The 23,859-nt window shown below is 42.2% G+C and overlaps 1 long non-coding RNA gene across 1 annotated transcript; it reads left to right on the forward strand.

Annotated features, from left to right (window-relative positions):
• The first annotated feature begins 394 nt into the window (after positions 1-394).
• LOC140717031 (uncharacterized) lies at positions 395-22,792 on the forward strand. Its single transcript, XR_012096422.1, has 3 exons — positions 395-466; positions 3,696-3,873; positions 22,285-22,792. It is a non-coding gene; the product is annotated as an uncharacterized lncRNA (long non-coding RNA).
• The last annotated feature ends 1,067 nt before the right edge of the window (positions 22,793-23,859 follow it).

Genomic DNA, 23,859 nt, shown 5'->3' on the forward strand with positions numbered 1-23,859 from the left:
CATAAGCATCCCTCCTTCAGAAAGGAGATCAGTACAGTACACTGTATTCCAGTTGCGGTCTCACCAATCCCCTGCAGAATTGAAGCGTTATTATCTCTTTCCTTTGCCATTAATTTTTTCCGAGTATGAATGATTACATTCTGTTATTTTTCCTTAATAACTAATTGTATCTGCATTCTGTCTTTTTGTAAATGATGTATTAGGATGCACAGAGCCCTCACTGTCTCTGAGTACTACAACCTCACACTATTTAGATAGTGCCCTCTATTTTTGGCCAATTTCACAATATCTCTTATTGTGCTCCATTTGTCAAATCTTCGCCAAGTCACATGACATACCGCTGTGGGTGACCCCACCAGTAGCATAGCTCCAGATGGCATCGCTCTCAGGATCTCAGAACCACACAGGCTTCTCCACCACGACAAGGTGACAATCCACAGAGAAGCCATCAGGACTGGGAAGAAAGGTAAGAGACAGCCAGCATAAAATAGTTGGAGGAGGGTTGCAACAAGTGCTGGCAGTTGATAGGTGGATCCATGTGGGAGGGGTATCAGACAGGAGGAGGGAAAGAGTGGGGATGATGGAAGAACCTGGGAGATGGCATTGATATTGGCTTCTTGTCAAATTGTATTTAAATTCCACAGCCACTGGACATGGATTCAAACTTATGCCTTGAGAGAATAGAATTTTGGATCAAGATCCCAGTAATTAATCATTATGTCATAATAATCATTACTTTATAGGATTTGTTTCTTAAGAACTGTAAGGCCAGTGAATGGTTAAAATGATTTCCATGCTGGAGTGTCTTAAATCATTAGGCTCCAACCATTTCTTGACCCAAATAAATTTCTCAAACTCACCCAAGCTTTGTCATTGGAAATGATAAACCAAATTCTATTCAACTGCTTCTTTGCACTGGAAGATGATCAAACAGATTTGCCGAACAGACCTCCAGATTCAAAAAAAGAATTCCAGAACTAATTGTTCTAAGAAATGTGATTTTGTGCAACCCACTGAGCCACCTTTGTTGCTGAAAAATCACTCTCCTTCTGTGTATGGATAAAAAAGTGCAGAAACTTCGGGTGAGCTTCGGACCGCATGTTTGAGTGCAGCTCATAACTCCCTGAAAAGAGAAACACAAGTGGTTAGGATACTAAATAAAGAACGCAGCACTGCTGATTTCATTTGTGAGGTAACTGAGTATAAAAGTTGGCAAGCTGTGTGGAATTTGTATAAAACTTCGCTTAGGCCACATTGATAGTATTGTGTGTAGTTCTGGTTCTGATAAGTGGTCAGCAACCTGAAAAAACTCTTGTTTTCTTCCCTCTGTACAATGTCCTGTGTATGTTACTCAAAATGGCTTCTTTGGTTTGTTAAGAGTAGGAATGCTTCTTTGTCTGATAAGTGTTTCTCTCGCAGTTGTTTAGCTTTAGACTTGCTGATATGGGGATTGTATTCATTTGTTAACCAATGGGGAATGTTATTTTGTCTTGTGAGGCTGGGGGCTTGGGGGGTTTTTGCGGGTTTTCAGCAGAGTCGGGAAGAAGACGCTGGGGAAAGTGGACGTGCGCTGCACTGCTTGGTTGACCACCGGGGGTGGTCCCAGGTGCGAAGACGGGGAGGTCGGAGGAAAGTGACGAGGGGTCGAATGGTTCGATGGTTGAGCTCCAACGATGTGCACTAAACTGACTGAACTTTGATAAGTTGGCGCTGATGCACCATCAATAACTCACTCTGAGACGTAAGAAGCGAGATATCGGCTTTTATTGACTGGAAGAATGAACAACACTACATCCTGGAGAATGAGGCTGGGCTCAGGCCTCAATCGCCTTTATACAGGGGTCTGTGGGAGGAGCCACAGAAGCAGTCCAGACAAGTATATGTAGTTCACCACAGGCGCCTTTTGCTTTTTCTTTTCTTTCATATATATTGTATTGCCTAGTACTCTTTTAGTTTTAGTAAACTCTTTAAAGTGTATTTCATAACAGTATCTGGTGTAAATTTGATACTGTGTGCGTGCGCAAGGCATAAACTTGATTCCCACAGCACCTGCGTGTATGGGAGGTGGGGGTGGTGTGTGGCTGGATCTCATTTTCCCCTAGACATATACCAGCCTGTTGGGTGAGTGTTACACCTCCACAGAAACAGCCGGACCTGCTGAGTGTTACCATCATTTTCTGGTTTTATTTCACACATTCCAACTTATGAACTTGTTTTTTGATGACCTCACTCAGCCTGTTCATTTTACCCTGGCTGCTGAAATCCCCATGTGTGCCTCTACTATCACCAAGTTAGCCTCTAAAGTCCTGCAGACTGACCTCTATCATTGAAACAAACAATCTGCTGGAAGAACACAATGTGTTGATCAGCACCCGTGGGAGGAGATGTATTGTCGATGTTTTGGGTCTCAACCTTGCATCAAGGCAGGAAAATTGCCAATTCCTTTCTTCTCAGAGATGATGCTGGACCCACTGAGTTCCTCCAACACAATGTCTGTCTAACATCTGCAGTTTCTTGTGTGTCTCTCATTGTATTCAAAACTGCGCTGCCAATTTGCACTTGTGTGCAGAATCATATTCATCCATCCCACATGGTTTGAGACCTTATTAACTACTGGTTTAAATAAACGAACATCTGTTTGTCACTGTCGTGAAATAATCACCCTCTCCCTATCTCTATAAGCTAAAACAGTAACAGTGGTGATGTGTTGTATTTGATATGTTAAGCCAGGCCAGGACTTAAACTGGAAACAGCAGGGCCCTGGAAAGAGTTGAACAACAGAGAGACTTCTGTGTACAAATAGATAGTTCTCTGACAGAGGCTGAAAGTGGTTGACAGGGTGGTGAAGAATGAATTGGGTGTGCTTGCAGTCACTGCTCTGGGTGCTGAGTACAAGGCTTGGGATGTCATGATGCAACAGCGCAAGACATTGATGCTCTGAACTTGGAGCATTGTGTGCGGTTCTGGTTGCCCGGCTACAAGAAGGAAGTCAATAAACAGGCAAGGGTGCAGAAAAGATTCATAAGCATGTTAGCAGGATTGTAGGAGTTGAAGAGTCATAAAGTTATCCAGCATGGAAATAGGACTTTCAGTCTCTGTAGCTTTTTCATTACAGCTCCTGTTCAGCAGGAGTACAAACATACTGACATATGAACAAATGAACTAAGAGCAGGATTAGTTTTCTCAGCTGCCTTAAGGATATTCAAATTCTCTACTTTCTCTGACATTTGTAGCAGCTTCTTCCCCTCCGCCATTTGACTTCTGAATCAACAGTGAACTAATGTACATTACCTCACTATTTTTTCTCTCTTTTTGCACTACTTAATTAATGTATTTCTTATATCTATGTCTCATTGTAATTTATAGTGTTTTACATTATGAATTGCACAGTACAGCTGCCACAAGACAGCAAATTGCATGACATACCCAAAGATACTAAACGTGATTCTGATTTAAAGGAACAGTGCTGGATCCTCCTGATCCTCTGAGAGAAAGAAATTCACTTTATCTCTGCTTCAGCCGAGCGGAGTCAAAGGATATGGGGAGAAGGCAGGAACGGGGATTGTGGATGATCAGCCACGATCACATTGAATGGTGATGCTGTCTCAAAGGGCCGAATGGTCTACTCCTGCACCTATTGTCTATTGTATTCAGTTTACGAGTCCTTGCTATTAAATTATGATCTTTTATTCCAGGTGCTCTCAGAAGAGGAAATATCTTCTGCACATCCATCACGTCAAGACCTCTCAGGATCCGAAACAACACACACAAAATGCTGGTGGAACGCAGCAGGCCAGGCAGCATCTATAGGGAGAAGTACTGTTGACGTTTCGGGCCGAGACCCTTCGTCAGGACTAACTGAAAGGAAAGATAGTAAGAGATTTGAAAGTAGGAGGGGAAGGGGGAAATGCGAAGTGATAGGAGAAGACCGGAGGGGGTGGGGTGGAGCTGAGAGCTGGAAAGGTGATTGGCAAAAGGGATACAATGCTGGAGAAGGGAAAGGGTCATGGGATGGGAGGCCTAGGGAGAAGGAAAGAGGGGAGGGGAGCACCAGAGGGAGATGGAGAACAGGCAGAGTGATCGGCAGAAAGAGAGAAAAAAAAGTGGAGGAAAAAACTAAATATATCAGTGATGGGGTAAGAAGGGGAGGGGGCATTAACGGACACATTCTAAGAAAGGATATATGGCTGTAATAGCGGGTCTGGGTCAAAATATGATTGAAAAGTTGAAGGGCCGAAGAAATTATAGATGGGGAGCAGTGAGAGAGGGTTTCACTGAACTCCCGTCGAAGAGAAGATTTAAACTTCTTCATTGTAGGCATCACTGGCAGAGACTTTGCAGTAATGAATTTAAAAGCAAACATGAGGAAATCTGCAGATGCTGGTAATTTAAGCAACACACACAAAATGCTGGTGGAACGCAGCAGGCCAGGCAGCATCTATAGGGAGAAGCACTGTCGACGTTTCGGTAAGTGCTGTCCCATTTGGCCTATAACACTGGACCACAAATTTGTTCAGAAGTACCCCACTCAACCTCAGTGGAAAAAGCCTGCTTGCATTTACCCCATCTATATCCCTCATAATTTTGTGTACTCCTGTCAAATCTCTCAATCTCACTGGAAAACAATTTTTTTTGAAAGTACTGCTTCCACAGAATTTTTTTTTTGTTTATGATAAACCACTTGAAGCTGAATGTAAATATAATTTCAGACTTCTTGTATAACGTAGGAATGTTGAGAAACCAGAAATTAACTTTTATTGAATATAATGCATTTAATTACATAACGGTACTGATGCTTTGCAATAGTACAATTAAGCAAAAAATGTTTTGTTGATGATTTTCATTTGTACTCAGTGTCTGAGGCTTCTTGCTTAAGTGTCCAACAAAAATTAGCCAGCATTGATGAATTCCAGTTGCCCTGATACCGTTTCTCCATGACTGAATGAAACCTTTCACCGTGCTCGTCACTGACAGCAACAAGATTCGCAGGGGAGAAGTCTAAATGGGAATGTAATGAACATGAGAAGCCCAGGCTTTGTCTTGGTCTCCAATTTTACTCTTAAAGTAGAATTCATAGGCTTGCTTAGTAAGAGGAGTCATGCTCTCTCTTGAAATTGAAGCATATAGCTGCCACAAATATAACAGAAAGTATTGGTGAGACATTTTGCTATCACAAGTACTTCTGAAAATGCAATTACTTTTATTACAATGAGTACGCACAAGACGCTCTGCATGTAGAGCATGCACATTAATGTGATCAGAAACCAACGTACATGTAAACACAATGCACAGAACGGTGTGTGCCTTCCTAAAACCTGTCTTGCCTTGCAGTACCTGTCCCGTCTAAACATGCCCAGGCATGCCTGGGACAAGATAGAAAACTTTTCAGCTTATGTTGTGGACAACATTTTAATTGACTTGAATTATGAACTGAAATAAAAAATACAGGCGATTACCAAAAATGCGTATGATAGGGAAATTTCATGGCAATTTTCATGATCAGCAGCTCAAAATCTATGAGGTACACCCAAAAGTATTCAGGAGGTAAAATCTTTGTTGTCCATTTAACCTTCTGAACCTTTACAATCCTAGTACCTGTCCAATTATCTTTTGAAACTGTTTATAGTACCTACCTTGAGTCATAAGTAGTGACTGGATATGCTGGGGCTTTTTTCCCTGGAGCAAAGAAGGCTTGAAGGGTAACCTTATAGAGGGATATAAAATTCACGAGGGTCATAGACGAAGTGAGTATCTACTGGATAGCCATTTCCCATGGCTAGGGCAGTCTAAAACTATAGGATATAGGTTTGAGATAAGGAAAAGATTTATAGTGGACCTGAGCGGTAACCTTTGTATAAAGAAAGTAGAGGTTATATGGAATGAATTGCCAGAAGAACTGGTAGAACGGGATCATAGACTCTTCATTAGCACTTATTCTCCTCCATAGATACTGACTGACCTGCTGAGTTCCTCCAGCATTGTGTGTTGCTCAAGATTTCTACAATATAGGAAAGTTTCAATGAGGTATGTAATCAAGTGGTACTAGTTCAGACAGAGAATTTGGTTAACATGGGCGAGTTGGATTGAAGAGCCTGTTTCATTTCTGTATAACTCTATGACTGAACTCTTCATGACAGTTGGGCTTCTCAAATTAAACCACATGACAACGTCATCAACAGATGCAGTTCTGAGGAGGAATTTATGCAGTCAGAAGGTGCTGAATGTGTGGAATTCATTGCCATGGACATCTGTAGACCACAAGTCATGGGGTATATTTAAAGTGGAGGTTGACAGGTTCCTGATTTGTAAGGGTTTCAAAGGTTATGGAGAGTAGGCAGAAGAATGCATTGAGAAGGATAATAAATAAGCTGACTAGATAGGCTGAATGCTTTTCCATTTTTGGTCTTTGTTATGATCCAAGTTTTAGCTTTGAAATTTATTTTCCAACCTTTCCCTGTTACATTTATAGAACACGTTACCAAGTTTTTCCAGAGATCTTTCACAGCTCTTAGGACTCAATTTAAAATTGTGTTTAATAGATGGGGCTTGCGGTCTCCTAGTTTGCTTTTATTACAGTTGGTTCTTATTAACATTTAGCCAAATTGTCATTTTAAAAACTTCAGCACTGAGGCAGTAGATTTAGATTCTAGAGATACTGAAAATGCTAGAAATCTAGAGCAACAGACACAAAATGCTGGAGCAACTCAGCAAGTTGTTGATGTATGGATCTATTTTCTTTAGAGCAATTACCACCTCCTCCTGCACTACATATGATCTGTTGCCTACACATGTGTATTATTCTCTCTCCTTCACTGCAATGTGAATACACCAGTTAAAGCCATCTCCCACGAGTGTGCTGTTATTTAATTAATATGTAGTTGTCCACAGTCACAACAATCATCATCATTATGTGCCCTGTTATGTGGCATAGGCGACCACGGTCTTCCATCTGTCTTTAATCTAAGAAGTTCTAATAAGCCGTATCTATGCAGGGGAATGAATACTGATGAAGGACCTCGGCCTGAACCTTTAACTGATTATTCCTCTACAGATGCTGTCTGACCTGCTGAGTTCCTCCAATGTTTTGTATTACACTCTAGTGAAGTTGCTTTGAAACAGTAATGATAGCAACATGTGCACATTTAAACTTATTAAGTTTTTACCAGGTCAATAATGGAACAGTGTAAACTAACATGACCTGTAAACACACAATAACCCGAATGCCATCTTTGAAAGTCACATGTAAAACTCTTAAATAAAGTAAGTGATAATATGACTTTGGGCCATCTGAGCAAGCTGGCCGTTCTGCTGTCTCTGAAGGAATTTGCTGTGGTTGAGAAAGAGGTTTCAAATAGAGTATGCAGTCTTGTGGTGTAGCTCGAACCCATGATCAGCTCAATTACTCACCGATCTTGCTGATTAAAGCATCAAGCAAGGTTAAAATCAATTAAGCCAAGAACAGAAGGCGAGTGGGTCTTCGGCACCGTATGCCCAGCTTGACTGATCTCCCTCTCTGTCTAGCTTGCTGCTGCCAGAGGAAGGTACAGGAGTCTTGGGCAAGGTTTGTGGATTGAGCTCATTTTTAGAGGACTCTGCAGTTCATATTATGTGTGTTTCTGGTTACTCATTTTTTATTGCCATTTTACACGATTTTGATCAGGGCGGGCTGGCCCCGCTGCTGTCACGGTCCCTTCTGGCACCTGGCTATCTTCCTCAGGAATTGGGCCTCAATCACCTCGTTTAGTTCCCAGTCATTCCCAGGTTCCGCTAACTACAAACACCTGTTTTCCATCAGCAAATGCAGTAGAAAAGCCCTGTGACCACAACAAGGTGTTGCCAGTTCATGGTTGGCTTGTGTGTGAGTAACCTCGTTCCATGGTTCTTAGGACTATCAGTTCTAAGTCTAGCATCATTCCTGAATTCTCTACTAAAACCAAGACTCCGGGTAAAGACTCCCTTGGCATCCATTCCACACTCACTATGACCGTAATTCCTCTCAACTCGGCCTCCGCGCCTGTGTTCAGCACTTGGGTTCGTTCCACCGCCACGTCATTGCGACAGCTGCCTGTAGTCAACTAATGACACAGCGCTAAAATGAACTGAACTGAATTCATCTGAACATTCCTAGAGTGCTTCAAGGACTCTGTAGCTTGATGTTTAATATTCTGTGTGTAATTCGCTCATTTTTTTGCTCTTTGGGTAACTCTTTTGTCTTTTGCGCATTTGATATTTCATTTGAATGGGTTCCATTGTGTTTTTTTTCTTGTTTCATGATTGTCTGTGGAGGATAAGTCTCAGGGTTGTATACTGCATGCATAATTTGATAATAAATGTACTTTGAATCTTTGAAATTCTGCAAGGTTGCCCCTTGCTCCAGGCATGCAGTTTCATTAATTATAAAAGCTTGCTTTGGAGGGTGTTTTCCATTTTTATGTCTGTAAGATCAGATGTTCAAGGCCCAATGATAAAGCATCAAGTCCAACCTCATTGAAACAAAAGGGCCCAGAACAGATTACTACTCTAAACACTCAGAAGTATACTGCATGGATACAGTCCCTTTGGCCCATCTGTTCCATGCTGACCAAGATTATATTCGTTTATGTACCGAGGTACAGTGAAAAACTTTCTTCTTCAGGTCATCTATACAGATCATTTCATCACTTCAGTGCATCGAGGTAGTACAAGGCAAAACAATAACAGAATGCAGAATAAAGTATTACATTTGCAGAAAAAGTACAGTGCAGATAGACATTTCAGGAAGGGTAAGATGAAGGAACATATACCAATCCTCATAGAGGGATCAGAAGTGGACAGAGTGAGCAGTTTCAAGTTCCTGGGTGTCAAGATCTCTGAGGACCTAACCTGGTCCCAACATTTTGATGCAGCTACAAAGAAGGAAAGACAGCATCTATACTTCATTAAGGGTATGAATAGATGAGGTAGGTCAACAAAAACACTCAAAAACTTCTATAAATGTCCCATGGAGAGCATTCTGACAGGCTGCATCACTGTCTGGTATGGGGGAGTGTTACTGCACAGGACTGAAAGAAGCTGCAGAGGATCATAAGTTAACAAATTTCACGACACTTGCCAGTGATAATAAACCTGATTTTGATTCTGGCTGATTTATTATCCCTCTCAACCTCATTCTCCTGCCATCTCCCCATAATCTTTGATGTCCTTACTAATCAAGAACCTATCAATCTTGGCTTTAAGTATACCCAATAACATTACCTCTGTGGCAATAAATTCCACAGATTTACCACCTTTTGGCCAAAAAAATCTTTTCCTCATCTCTGTTCAAAATGGATGTCCATCACTTCTGAGGCTGTGTCCTCTGTCCCGAGACTCCTCACAACAGGAAACATCCTCTCCACATGCACTTTATCCAGACAATTCAATATTCAATAAGTTGCAATGAGATCCCTCCTCACTCTTCTAAACTCCAGCAATTACAGGCCTAGAGCTGTCAAACACTCCTGGGATCATTCTCATGAACCTCCTCCAGATCCTCTCAAATGCCAGTACACCTATTCTTAGATAAGGGTCCCAGGACTCCAAGTGTGGTCTAACCAAAGTTTTAAAAAGCCTCAGCATTACAGCTTTGTTTTTGTCTTCTAGTCAAAATGAATGCTAACATTGCATTTGCCTTCCTTACCACTGATTCAACCTGCAAGTTAACCTTTAGGGAATCCTGCTCAAGGACTCCCAGGTACCTCTGCACTTCTGAGTTTTGAATGTTCTTCCCGTTTAGAAAACAATCCGCACGTTTATTTCTGGTGCCAAAATGAATAAGAGTGCGCTTCCTTACATTTCATTCCATCTGCCACTTGTTTGTCCATTCCCAAAATCTTGTCAAAGGCCTTCCAAAAATCCAAATAAACAACGTCTGCTGATTCTCCTATGTCTACCCTGCCTATTATTTCCTCTAAGAGTTCCAACAGATTTGTCAAGCAAGATTTCTTCTTTGGAAAAGCATGCTGGCTTTGGCTTATTTTATCATATGCCTCCAGCTACCCTAAAACATTTTTCCGGCAACTGAAGGCAGATTAACTGGCCCATCATTTTCTTCCTTCTGCTTCCAACCCTCCTTAAAAAGAGTGGAGTGACATTTGCAATTTTCCAGTCCTCAAGTATCAGGTGATTCTGGTAAAACCATTACTAATATCTTCACAACCTCTTCAGCTACCTCCTTCAGACCCCTGATGTGTTGTCCATCTGGTCCAGATTACTTATCTATCATCATGCTTTTCAGTTTCCCAAGCACTTTCTCCTTAGTAATAGCAACATTCACTCACTTCTGCCCTCTGACAATCTCAAATTTCTATCATATTGCAAGTGTCTTCAACAATAGAGACTGAAGCAAAATACTTCTTAAATTCCTCCATCATTTCTTTGTCCCCCAATATGACCTCTCCAGTATCATTTTTGAGCAGTCCTACATCCACTCTCATCTCTCTTTTACTCTTTATATATCTGAGAAAAACCTTTTTGTATGTTGCTTTATCTTATTGGCTATTTTACCTTCATTTTTCATCATTTCTCTCCTTATAGCTTTTTAAGTTGCCTTCTGTTGATTTTAAAAAGCTATCCAATCCTTTATCTTCCCACTAATTTTTGTGATATTATATGTCATTTCTTTTATTTCTATTGTCTTTGACTTCTCTTGCCATCCATGGTTACCTCATCATCCCTCCAGAATACTTCTTCAGTACCTTCTGAATTTCTCCCATGAACTCTGGACAGTGGTGTTCTGCTGTCATCCCTGGTGTCCTCTTCCAATCTACTCTGGCCAGCTCCTCTCTCATGCTGCTGTAATTTCCTTTACTCATCTGTATTATTGATACATCTGATTTTATCTTCTCCTTTTCATAATATGATCGCTGCGAATCCTATCATAATATGATCACTGACTCCTAAGGGTTCCTTTACCTCAAGCTTCCTAATCAATCTGGGTCACTACACAACAGAATTTCCTTTTCCCTATGGGGCTCATAAAGCTTCTCTAAAAAGCTATCTCATAGGCATTCTACAAATACCCTTTCTTGGGATCCAGCACCAACTGCACTTACCCAATCTACCTGCATATTGAAACCCCGATGATTATCACATTTCCCTTTTTACACGCCTGTTCTATCTCCTGTTGTAATTGGTAGCCTATATCCTGGCTACTGTTCAGAGGCCTGTATATGACTCCCATCAAGGTCTTTTTCCCTTGCAGTTTCTTAACTCTACCCACAAGGATAATACATCTTCTGATCCTGTGTCACCTCCTTCCAAGGATTGAATTTCATTTTCTACCAAGAGAGCCACCCTATTTCCTCATCCTATCTGCCTATCCTTTGGATACAACCTGTATCCTTGGACGCTAAGCTCCCAACTATAATTTTCTTTGAGCCATGATTCAGAGATGCCCACAATATCATATCTGCTAATCTTTAACTGCACTACAAGATCGTCTACCTTATTCCGTATGCTGTCTGCATTCAAATACAACACTTTCAGTCCTCTATTCAACACCACTTTTGATTTTGTCCCCATGTTCCATTCAATTCATCCCACTGACTACAATTTTGCCCTGTTTTTCCCCACAGTCTTATTACACACTGTATTTAGTTGTACACCAATTGCCCCATCCTGAACCCAATCACACTGTGCACTGATTCCCATCCCCCTGTCAAATTAGTTCAAGCACTCTCGCACATCTCTGGCAAGGATATTGGGCCCCCTTGAGTTCAGGTGTAACCCATCCTATTTGTGCAGGCCGTATCTTTCCCAGAAGCAATCAACAACTCAGAAATCTCAAACCAATTCCTCAGCCACGCATTCATCTGCCAGTGAAGTAGACTGTATGGCCAAGTCTTTCAACATACTGTTTGAGGGGATCATGCAATGATCTTACAACAGTAGGAGAGTGTCTGGTGGTGATACCCCATCTAAGCTAATCCTATTTGCACGTCATTGGTCCCTAACATTTCTAAACCTTCCCAATTCATGTATCTGTCCAGCTGTCTGTTAACATTTGACATTGTACCTGCCTCAAAAACTTCCTCTGAAAGCTCATTCCATTTAGATACCACCGTTTGATAAAAGGCTGCCCTTCAATTTCCTAGCAAAACCTTTTCGCCTCACCTTAAACCTAAGCCTTCTAGTTCAAGAAAAAAGACTGAATGCATTCAGCCAACCTACTCTCCTCATGATTTTACACGCTTAGTAAGATCAAGTCTTAGCCTCCTATATTCCAAGGAATGAAGTTCCAGCCTGCCCAAACTCTCCCCATAGCTCATTCCCTCAAGTCCTGGCAACATCCTTGTAAAGCTTTTCTGCACTCTTTTCATTTTAATAACATCTTTTCCATAGCACGGTGACCAAAACTGAAGACAAGAGTGGCCTCACTAGTACCGAGTACAACTTCACCATTAGCTCCCAATTTTTATACTCAATGGCCTCATTATGAAGGTCAGTGGTTCAAAAGCCTTCTTCAGCAACCTGCCTACCTTCAGTTTCAGGGAAAAACATACTTGTACTCTATGGTCCCTCTGTTTCACATCAAACCTCAGGGCCCTGTCATTCACTGAGAAATCCTAAAGGTCCTAGCTGGAATTGACTTCCCCAAATTCAGCGTCTGGCACTTATCCAAATTCAACTCCATTTGCCAATCCTTGGCCCACTTACTTAGCTGATCAACTCTTATCCATTCAGAATAGTTGGTCTTTACACCTACACTCTTTCTGCATTTAGAACAGACTGGAGATACACCTCAGGTCAGGCAGCAAACGCGAAAGGAGGAGCAGAATGAACACTTCAAGTCAATGTTTCTTCACCAGAACTACCCCACTACTGATGAAGGATCATGTCTTTAAACGACTGAATGCAGTTGCTTCATAAAGTGCCCCCCTACCTGTATTTGGTTTCTCCAGTATTGAGATCAGTATGCAGGGAGGGCCCTTAACATTAGCTAGAAGTCCTCTCATTCACCCCACTATCTCTTTGAACTTGAATGGCACATGGCCAAGTGGCTAAGGTGTTGGTCCAGTGATCTGAAGGTTGCTAGTTCGAGCCTCAGCTGAGGCACTTAACCACACATTACTCTGCGATGACACCGGTGTCAAGCTGTAGTGGCCTATTGCCCTTCCCTTGGACAACATCAGTGGCATGGAGGGGGGAGACTTGCAGCATGGGCAACTGCCGGTCTTCTATAAAACTGGCCCAGGCCTCAGTCAACGTCGAAGTCAATGGACAGCTGAAGAGAGAAGAGAGATCTCTTTGAAACCCCTCCCATCAGGCAGGAAGTACCATAGCATTAGGACAAGGATTATTAGGATAGGAAACATCTTCTTCCCCCAGACTGTGAGATTACATCATACATCAACGCATATGAAGCACCAGTAGCGTTATATTCTTTACTTTTTAACTCATGTCATAAATGCACCTTATACTAAATGTCAGTCTTCTAAAATATAATTTTTTATTTGTTAGTTTATGTATGGTTATATTATTTTCTGTTTGTGCGTGAGTTATATGTACACTGTTGTGCACCTTGGTCCGAAGGAATGTTGTTTTATTTGGCTGTATACATGAGTACGGTTGAACGACAATAAACTTGAACTTGTCTTTGAGACCGACCACTTTCAATTCTCCCATTGCACTCCAACTCTGTCCTCTCTGTCTGTGGTCTTTTGTGTTGCTACTGTGAGGCCTAATGCAACTTAAAGAAACAACATTTCATTTTCCTTCTGGGCATGTTCCAGCCTTTTGGATTCAACATTGAAGTCTACTGTTCTAGGTACTTTATTTCTCTGTCTGTTTGAGCCATTCCTCTGTGATACAGGCTTAAACTCTTTGTTCCTCTTTTGTTTTTCCCTCTGAGTTTAGAGGACATTGACAACCTAATCTGCCAGTTGTCTTTGTGCTCTGCATTTGGCAAATCCCTCACTCTTTTTGTCTCTTATCTCTTTGATCAGATAACTTTGTTTAAATGTATTTATTTATTGAGATCCAGTGCAGAATAGGCCCTTTGAGCCACACCGCCCAACAATCCCCTGATTTAATATGAGCCTAATCGCAGTACAATTTACAATGACCAATTAACCTACCAACCAGTACAGATGAGGGTTACCATTAGGGTAAACGTCTGTAGGCGTTTTTCTCCCCTGTGGTTGGGAGAGACTGGAAATAGAGGTCATAGATTAAGGTGAAATACTTAAGGGGAAATTGAGGGGCAATTTTTTTTCACTCAGAGGGTGGTGCAAGTGCAGAATGAGCTGCCAGCAGTTTTGGAAGCAGCCAGCTGCAGCATTTAAAAGAACTTTGGATAGATGCATGGATGAGAGGTGCATCAAGGGCTATGGATCAAGTGCAGGCTGATGGAACGAGGTAGAAAAACATTTCCATGGACTAGATGGGCTGAATGGTCTGTTTCTATGGTTCTATGACTGTATTACATCTCATCCCCATATCTTACACTATCAGAGACAGCTCCTCCTCCACCACCCTCCCAATAGCTCAGTCAGCTTCTTTTCTCTCCTTCACAGTTTGGACAATGCTAAGCAACACACACAAAGTGCTGGAGGAAGTCAACAGGTCAGGGGAATCAACAGTTGACAACTCAGGCTGAGACTCCTCATCAGGACTGTAGAGATGAACTCTTTCTAGAAATGTTGCCTGACCTGCTGAGTGTGCCGAATATTTTCTGTTTTTAATTCCCCTCCACAGATGCTGCCTGACCGGCTGTGTTTCTTCAGCATTTTGTATATGTTGCTCCCTACAAACTTGCTTTGCAAAGCAGGTGAGGAAGCTCTCTTCTGTGCTGAGCTAAATTCTTGTCAAGTTTTTTTTCTGAACAATGGAATCAGCACCGGGGTGGGGGAAGCATTCCTATCTTCCCGCTTTCTCCTACACATCTGCATCCAACTGCTTTTTTAGGATTTTAAAAAATCGATAGTAGAGTTTGGCATATGGACAATCAAACAGGCAGCAGGAAACGTACAGCAAAACTGCTAGGAGGAAGTGCTGGTGCTGGCTGCTCATTCTGCATGCCCGGCAGAGGCCCAATAAACATTTTCTTTCAATATTTTACACATCCCCTTCAAAATATGTTCATTTTTCAGGATACACAGTAGGTGGTAAAAACAAGGCTTATCTGGTTTATTGCTCATTTCTAAAGCCCTCAAACCATGCAATGTACTCCCTTTTTCATTAATTAGTTCTGGAAGGAGCAGGAGTCATAAACAGGCTGGAATCAGTAAGGATGGGAGATTCTTTCCTGGATGACAATAGTGAACTAGATGGACACTTACAACAACCCAGTAGTTCTTTAAACATTATTAAAAGGGAATTTAGATTATTCTTACAGCGCCTGTAAAAGTTTTTCTCTGGAATGTCATTCATTTAACCCTACCATGACCATATGGAGTTATGCAGCTTCTTGCAAAAGATCCCATGGCAAGGCAATGGCCTTAACCCCACAATAATTTTTACCCAATGTTTGCAGGTATTCTTGAATGAAACGTCAAGGTCAAAACATAGAACATTGAACAGTAGAGCATAATAAGGAGCCTTCGTCCATGATGGTGTGTTGACCTATATAATCTTACTCCATGATCAATCTAACCTTTCCTTCCTACACAGCCCATAACCCTGCTTTAACTTCATCCATGTGCCTATCTAAGAGTCTCCTAAATGTTCCTAACGTATCAGCCTCTAACATTACCCTGGCAGTGCATTCTGGGTACAACACTCTCTGTGTAATAAAATTTCAAAGTTCAATGTAATTTTATTACCAAAGTACATACTGTATACGACACCTGAGATTCATTTTCTTGCAGGCATACACAGCAAATCCAAGAGAGACAGAGAAAGACCACACCCAACCGGATGGACAAACAACAAATGTGCAAAAGACATCACACTGTGTAAAGTGCAAGAGAAATAAAAGAAATAATAATAACAGATAAAAAGCAATAAATATGGAAAACGAGATGAAGAGTCCTTAAACTGAGGCCATAGGTTGTGGGAACAGTTCAGCGATAGGCTGAGTGAAGTTGACTGAAGTTATCCTTAGGAAGTCCAGGATCTAATTGTAGAGGGAGTTTCTGGAGGCCCAGCTCCTGCAACTTCTCAATCAGGATTATGGAAATGATGGTATTAAATGCTGAGCTATAGTCGATGAACAGCATCCTGTTGTTTGTGTTGTTCAGGTGGTCTAAGGCCATGTGGAAAGCCATTGAGGTTGTATCTGCCATTGACCTATTGTGGCCATAGGCAAATTGCAATGGGTCCAGGTCCTTGCTGGGGCAAGAGTTCAGTCTAATCATGACCAACTTCTCAAAGCTTTTCATCACTTTCAATGCTACTGGGCGATAGTTACTAAGGCAGCTCAGATTATTCTTCTTAGGCACTGGTATAATTGTTGCCTTTTTGAAACAAGTGGGAACTTCTGCTTGTAACAGTGAAAGGTTAACAATGTCCTTGAATACTCCCGCAGGTTGGTTGGCACAGATTTTCAGAGCCTTACCAGATACTCCATCAGGACCATCCGCTTTGCGAGGGTTCACTCTCTTTAAAGACATCCTGACATTGGCCTCTGAGATGGAGATCACAAGTCATCAGGTGCAGCAGGGATCTGCACAGCTGTAGTTGTATCTCCCTTTCAAAGCGGGCATAAAAAGTGTTGAGTTCATCTGGTAGTGAAGCATCACTGCCATTCGTGCTATTGGGTTTTGTTTTGTAGGAGGTCATGTCTTGCAAACCCTACCAGAGTTGCGGCATGTTTCCTGTGGCGCCTCCAACCTCATTCAAAATTGTCTCTTCACCCTTGAAATAGCCCTCCGCAAATCATACCTGGTTTTCTGGTACAGACCTGGGAAGCCAGACTTGAATGCCACAGATCTAGCCTTCAGCAGACGACGTACCTCCTAGTTCATCCATGGCTTTAGGTTTGGGAATGTAGTCTTTGTAGGCAAACACTCATCCACACAGGTTTCTATGAAGTTGGTAACAACTGCAGCATACTCATCCAGGTTCGAAGATGAATCCCTGAATACAGTCCAGTCCACCGATTCAAAGCAGTCCTGTAAGTGTTCCTGTGCTTCCCTTGTCCATACCTTCTTGGTCCTCACTACTGATGCTGCAGTCTTCAGTCTCTGCCTATACTCAGGGAGTAGAAGTACAGCCAGGTGGTCAGACTTCCTGAAGTGAGGGCGTGGAATAGCACGGTTGGCATTCTTGATGGTGGTGTAGCAATAGTCCAGTGTGTTGCTTCCTCTAGTATTACATGTGATCTGTTGATGGTAATTACTTAGCGATTTTTTCAGACTGGTCTGGTTAAAATCTCCCAAAATGATGGTGAAGGCGTTAGGGTGCGCTGTTTCGTGCATGTTGATCCCATTGCTCAGATCATCTAAAGCCTGATTGACATTGGCCTGAGGTGGAATGTATACTGCTACCAAAATGATCCTGGAAATCTCCTGTGGCAGGTAAAAAGGACGGCACTTAACTGTGAGATATTCCAGGTCTGGTGAGCAGAATTGGGACAGCACTGATATATCTGTGCACCAAGATGAATTGATCATGAGGCATGCTCCACCACCTCTGCTTCCGAGAGATTTGTTGATCTGAATCGCTGCATCTGGTATGGAAGGGGTTAACCAGGATTCTGTGAAACAAAAGACACACGCGGTCCTAATGTCCCTCTGATTCAACACTCTAGCTCTGAGATTTTCAATTTATTCACCAAAGACTGCACACTTGGCAGCAAGATAGTCAGTATTGGGAGATTAAAACCCCGTCTCCTTAAACGCCTCCTCCGAGATATCCTACATGGGCTATACCATCTACAACCAATGTTGTTTCCGTCAGTTTTAAGCAGTGATAGTTCATTTAAACTCATTAAGACATCAAAGTAAAGGGCAAAACCATTCACAAGAAAAAACAGAAACTACTTTTCACAAGAGGTAATAGTCAAGACTAGTAAGTTTCAAGCTCAGCCCAGTTTTACAGGAAGCTCAATTGCATGAGAGATAGAAATAAAATGCGGACTTCATAAGTCTTCTTGAACATAGAACAGTACTGCACGGGAACAGGTACTACAGCCCACAATGTTGTGCCAGACCAATTAACTTCGTAGACAAGTGGCCAGCTAAACTAATCTCCTCTGCCTACATGATGACCATAACCTTCCATTTGCTTCACATTCAACGCCACCATCTCAGGGAGAGCATTCCAGGCACCTGCTCCACTCTCTGTAAAAAAGACTTGCCCCTCACTTCTCCGTTGAACTTGCCCTCCTGAACCTTAAAAGCATGCCCTCTGCTCCACTGGAGCACTCTAAGAGGCTTTAAAAGCAATATTATGAAACTAAACTCAACAACACTGAGCCAGCAAAAAAAAAGAGATCAGATGATGAGGAGGATATCTCAAGAAGGAATGATTTGTAGGAGAGTGCAGGAAGAGAAGTAGAAAGGTTTACAGGTGAGTTCTAGAGTCAAGGCCTTGCTAGCCAATGAGTAGCTATTATTCATGGAGTGATATCTGGACAGGGTAAGAAACCGGAGTTGCTCTTGAAGAGAGAGGCGTCATAAGAACAGATTGGGCACACTTGGGTTGTTTTCTATGGGGACCAGAGGCTGAAGGGAACCCTGAGAGAAATTTATAATATTATGAGGGGCATAGATTGATTACTCCAGAAAGTGGTGGTTAAGTACTTAATTACTAAATAAATTGGTTTGACACCAAGTTGTGGGCCAAAGGGCCTCTTCTATGCTCTGAGATCTGGAAGTGTTTGTAAAGATGATGAAGTGGGTGGGAGGAGAGACTTTCGATGAGAATCAGCGACACACAGATGCTGACAGATTTGTAAATTGGTTTATTATTGTCATATGTACCAAGGTTTATTTGATTTAGAGATACAACGTGGTAACTGGCCCTTCCAGGCTAATGAGCCAGTGCTGCTCACTTACACCCATGTGACCAATTAACTATTAGCCTGTCCATCTTTGGAATGTGGGAGGTAACTGGAGCACTGGAGAAATCCCATGCGGCTACAGGGCAAATGTATAAACTCCTTACAGGCAGAAGCGGGAATTGAACCCCGATACTGGCACTATAATGAGTGACGCTAACCGCTATGCTATCATGCCAGCCGCAATACAGTAGAAACCACGTCTTGCATACCATTCATATGGATCGGGTAAGATAGGCAGCAGCATTCAGATCTACAGGAAGCTAGGCGAGGGTTATTCAAAAGAACGTGGGAGTTGTGAAATAATGCGCAAAGAAATGCATGCTTCAAGGCTTAAGCCGAAAGTTATCCACTGAGCCAGAGAATAAGTGACTCATCCAGTCATGACTACACATAATGCTTGGCAGAATAGCCTGTTCCACACAGAAGGTCTTATACTGACAGTAAATTTAACTCGCATTAAGCTGCCTTTATTAAAGAAAATACTGGGCGCAGTGAATACCAGTTAGTCACTTAGTGAAATATTACATTCTGGGTTACATTATAAGTTATTTATTGTGGTCCAGGCTTCACTGGAAAATAAAAAGAGCAAGTAAGTTCCAACCGTGAACAGCAGCAGTATTGCTCATGGGCTCTAACTCATTCCTGGCTTTTTTTTTGGAAAAAATGTCACTAGCTGCTGATTTTTCGTGCGTGCTTCTCTGCTTACAAATAAAACCAAGCAGTAGCTTGCATTGATAGCAGGCATTTCCGGATCTGGTTTGGTATCAGATTGTCAAGTCATGCTCATTTCTGCCATGATGATTTATTAACTTACAGTGAAAAATGTTTGGCTAAGCCCTCTTCCAGATTATCTCCTTCTCTCATACTTCCTGCAATCTATGTTCATGGAAACTGAGCCAATGTTATTCTGTCCAAACTAGGACTATGTGGTCAGCTGCCTAATTTCCTTCACTTTATCTTTGTCCACCAAACCAAACCTGTCTCTAGCCCTGACTTTCCATATTCCCTGTATTTTTTGCTTCCTAATTCAGCCTCCAGTCTCCTATTACAAAGAGATAGACTCTTGACATCACAGTCTATCTTAATGTGGCTTTTTCAGCACCCAAACAGTGTTCTAGACCCACCCACCTTCCTGCTGCATTAACAGTGATAGAGTTCCTCTTGTCCTTACCTACCCATGAGTCTCTACATTCTCCATAACTTCCACCATCTCCAAAGGGATCCTACCACCAAACATATCTTTACTGAGCCCCTTCTCTCTGCTTTCTGCAGGGATCACTTTCTCCATGATTCCCTTGTCCAATTGTCCTATCCAATAATATCCCTCCCAGCACTTATCCCTGTAAGTGGCCAAACTGTGATACCTGCCCTTCACTTCCTCTCTCACCTCCATTCCAGCCCCAAACAGTCCCCCCAGGCGAGGCAATTCTCTGCCTGCGAATCTGATGAGGTTGTCTATTGTGTCCAGTGCTCACAATGCAGCCTCCCCGACGTCGCAAATTGTGGGACCACTTCACTGAGCACCTCTGCTCCACCTGCAAAAACTGGAACTTATACGTGGCCAAACGTTTAAAATCTGATTCCCATTTCTGTTCTGTTATTTCAGCTCTCCGGTGTCCTGATGAGGCCACCCTCAGGGTGAAGGAACATCATCTTATATTCCATCTGCGTAGTCTCCAACTTGTTAGCATGAATATCGATTTCTCTTTCCAGTTATAAAAATATCCCCTTCCCCTCCTCTCTTCTCCCTATTCCCCACTCTAGCTTCTTACCTCTTATTACTTCCCCTGGGTCCCCTCCTCCTTCCCTTGCTTCACTCTCCTCTCCTATCAGATTTTTTCCTCTCCAGCCCTTTACCTTTCCCACCTACCTCACTTCACCTATCACCTCCTGGCTATCCTCCTGCTCCTCCACCCCTCCTTTTTATTCCTGTGTTATCTCCCTTTCTTTCCAGTCCTGAAGAAAGGTCCCAGTGCAAAACGTTAGCTGGCCATTCATTTCTAGAGATGTTGCTTGACCTGCCAAGTTCCTCCAGCATTTTGTGTGTGTTGCTTTGGATTTCCAGCATCTGCAGACTTTCTTGTGTTTTTAATTATGGCTTTTTACCCTCTTGATTGCCTACATTGCATTTCCTCTTTAATTTAGAATCAGAATCAGAATAAGGTTTATCACCAGTGAGGCAGGCCAAGAAGTTTGTTGCTTTGACGTGGCAGTACCATGCAGTGCATAGAAAGTTACTATAAATTCCAACAAGGAATCTGTAAAAATAGTGAAAAAAGAGAGCCAAGTTTTGAGGTACTGTAACATTTCATTCTGCATTCTGCTTTTGCTTTTGTTTTTCTGTTCCAATGCACTGATGTAATGAAATGATCTGTTTGGATAGCATACAAAACAAACTTTTTCACTGTACCTCGGTATATGTGACAATAATTAACCAATCTACCACACCTTGAATCCCTTAAATTTCAGATCATTGGCTTACCCTCCACCTGGTCCCCAGTTCAAGTGATGGCATGAATAGTTTCTTTGATTCTCACAGTGGTCTTGACAAACCATGGGACCAAAAATGCTTATGTCGTTGAAGGAGGCCATTTGGTCCCTCATATGTGTGTTGGCCAAGTGTACATAGTGGTTCTGCTTTCCTGGGAAATCTTTATTTAGGTAGCTCCTCCTCTGCAGACACCATCCAATGTAAATAATTCCACCCTGGTAGGCACTGACTAGTTCTTCCATCACATGCAATGTACATTGTAAATGGTTTTCCACCACATGCAAAGTCCATTATAACAAAGCCCAATGATAAATAGATTCTCCACTGTGGGTAATATCCACTGCAGTTTCTTCAGTATAGGCGAGGCCTGTTGTAAATACTTTACTGTGCAAAGGTCCTAAACGCCTGGATATTTTATATAGTTTCAAATGGTATAGTCTGCACAGAGCCCTGATCTCAACATCATGGTGACTGTCTGGGATTGTCCAGAAGGAAGCAAGAAAGCCAAAGTCTGCAGAAGAACTGTGGCAAGTTCTCCAAGATGCTTGGAACAACCTGCTAGCCAATTTTCTTATAAACCTGTACAACCCTAAGGGAATTGGTGCAGTTTTAAAGGCAAAAGGAGGCCACACCCAAATATTGATTTGATTTAATTTAGCTTTTTACTGTTTATAATCGTTATGATATTTAGAAACTTTTCATATCATTAGTTTTGAAAGCATCGTCACTTTGGCTTAGGAGGACCATGGCGCCCAGTGGCGACTCCTTTGCTTGCATCTTCGGAAACAGCTCTATTTCTGTCTTTACTATCTGTATTTTTCCCTTTCAGGGGGCTTTTGAAGACACTGACCTGGAGTTACACGCTGACTTCAGTTCTTTACAGGAATGGGACCCGCTCTTGGGTCTCACCACTGGTCGCTATTCCATATACCAAGGATGTGGCCTAGAAGACTAGTGCACCTTCAGGGTTCTGGGATTTCATGGCTCTGGAGGCGGGCGGACTCGAGGTCGGTGCCTCTGCAGGAAACTGGTGTATCGTGGGAGTACACGGAAGATCGAAAGCAGTGAGCTGGCTGCAGGCTGTGTGCTCAGAGACCCGAGTTCTTTGGGCACAGAGCTCAGAAAAAGTGACGCAACAGACTTTTAAAATCGTAAATCAGCGAGTGGTTTGTTACGTCTCCCCTCTCGCTGTGAAATGGGAACACCTCTTTTTCCCTTATTAGGGAGAGAGAGAGAGAAAGCGAGAGAGAGAGCGCCTGTGGTATGTTGAATACCGGGTGAACGAGTAGTCTTTGGGATACAGCAAGTCTGTGTCTTTATTGATGCTTTGCTGCATGCTTGAGTGCTCAGTGGGAGGGGGTGCTGATGCTTCTTTTGCTGGTGGGGAGGGGGATCATTGTTTTGCTGTTGTTTATGCGTGGGTGGGGGAAGCTGGGAGGGATTTGGGCTTCTAATATTTAACTGTCATTCATTCTTTGGGCCACTCCTCTGATTTTGTGGATGGTTGTGAAGAAAAAGCATTTCAGGATGTATATTGTATACATTTCTCCGATATTAAATGTACCTATGAAACCTTTGAAACCTTTATGATTTTTTTTCAAGTGCTAAGACTTTTGCACAGTAATGTATATCATCTCATATAGGCAATGATGACTGTAGTTAGCACCTCCGTTATAGACAATACCCATTTTAAGTAAGCCCTCCTCTTTATTTTATTCATATTTATTGGTATATTTATTCAATGCCTTTTGCAAATACTTCTGTAGGCAAAATCCAATGTCTCCATTCCAGATTTGTGGATTCTGAAGGGAAAACCAGTTCCAGAGATGGAGCAGTGGGTGACCAAAAGAATAAGCAGGTTGGCACTATATAAATGCACTTCTAATTTGGAAATCTACTTTCAGAAAATTGGTGATGATGTTGATTTGTAATGAGAGTGTTTATAGACCACAACATGATATTGATCACTTACTAATCAAGCAAGATATCATAATGGAATCTAATCCCAATAGGTGGGTGGAGATGCAATTTGGAGTGGGGGGAGGATGCAGTTGGGATGTTTGCCTTCATTTGTTGAGGAATAGAGTATAAGAGCAGAGAGATCTAAGGACAAATTTATAAAACATTGGTTAGGCTGCTCTGTGAGTACTTTGTGCAGGGCTAGTCACCATATTATAGGAAGGATGCAGAGGAGATTCCCAGTGTGTCTAGGATGGAATATTCCAAGTCAAAGAGAGACTGGAGAGGTCAGGCTAGTTTCTCTTGGAGAGAGTACTCTGAGGAGTCACCTGGTAGAAGTGCACAGGAGTATGAGAGCCATCAAAAGGGCAGACACCAAGACACTTTACTCAGTGGCGGAGGTGCCTATGATCGGATGGTATGATTTACATGGTGGCAGAGTCTT

The sequence above is a fragment of the Hemitrygon akajei genome, chromosome 27 (assembly GCF_048418815.1).
Source record: "Hemitrygon akajei chromosome 27, sHemAka1.3, whole genome shotgun sequence".
Taxonomy (NCBI): Eukaryota; Metazoa; Chordata; class Chondrichthyes; order Myliobatiformes; family Dasyatidae; genus Hemitrygon; species Hemitrygon akajei.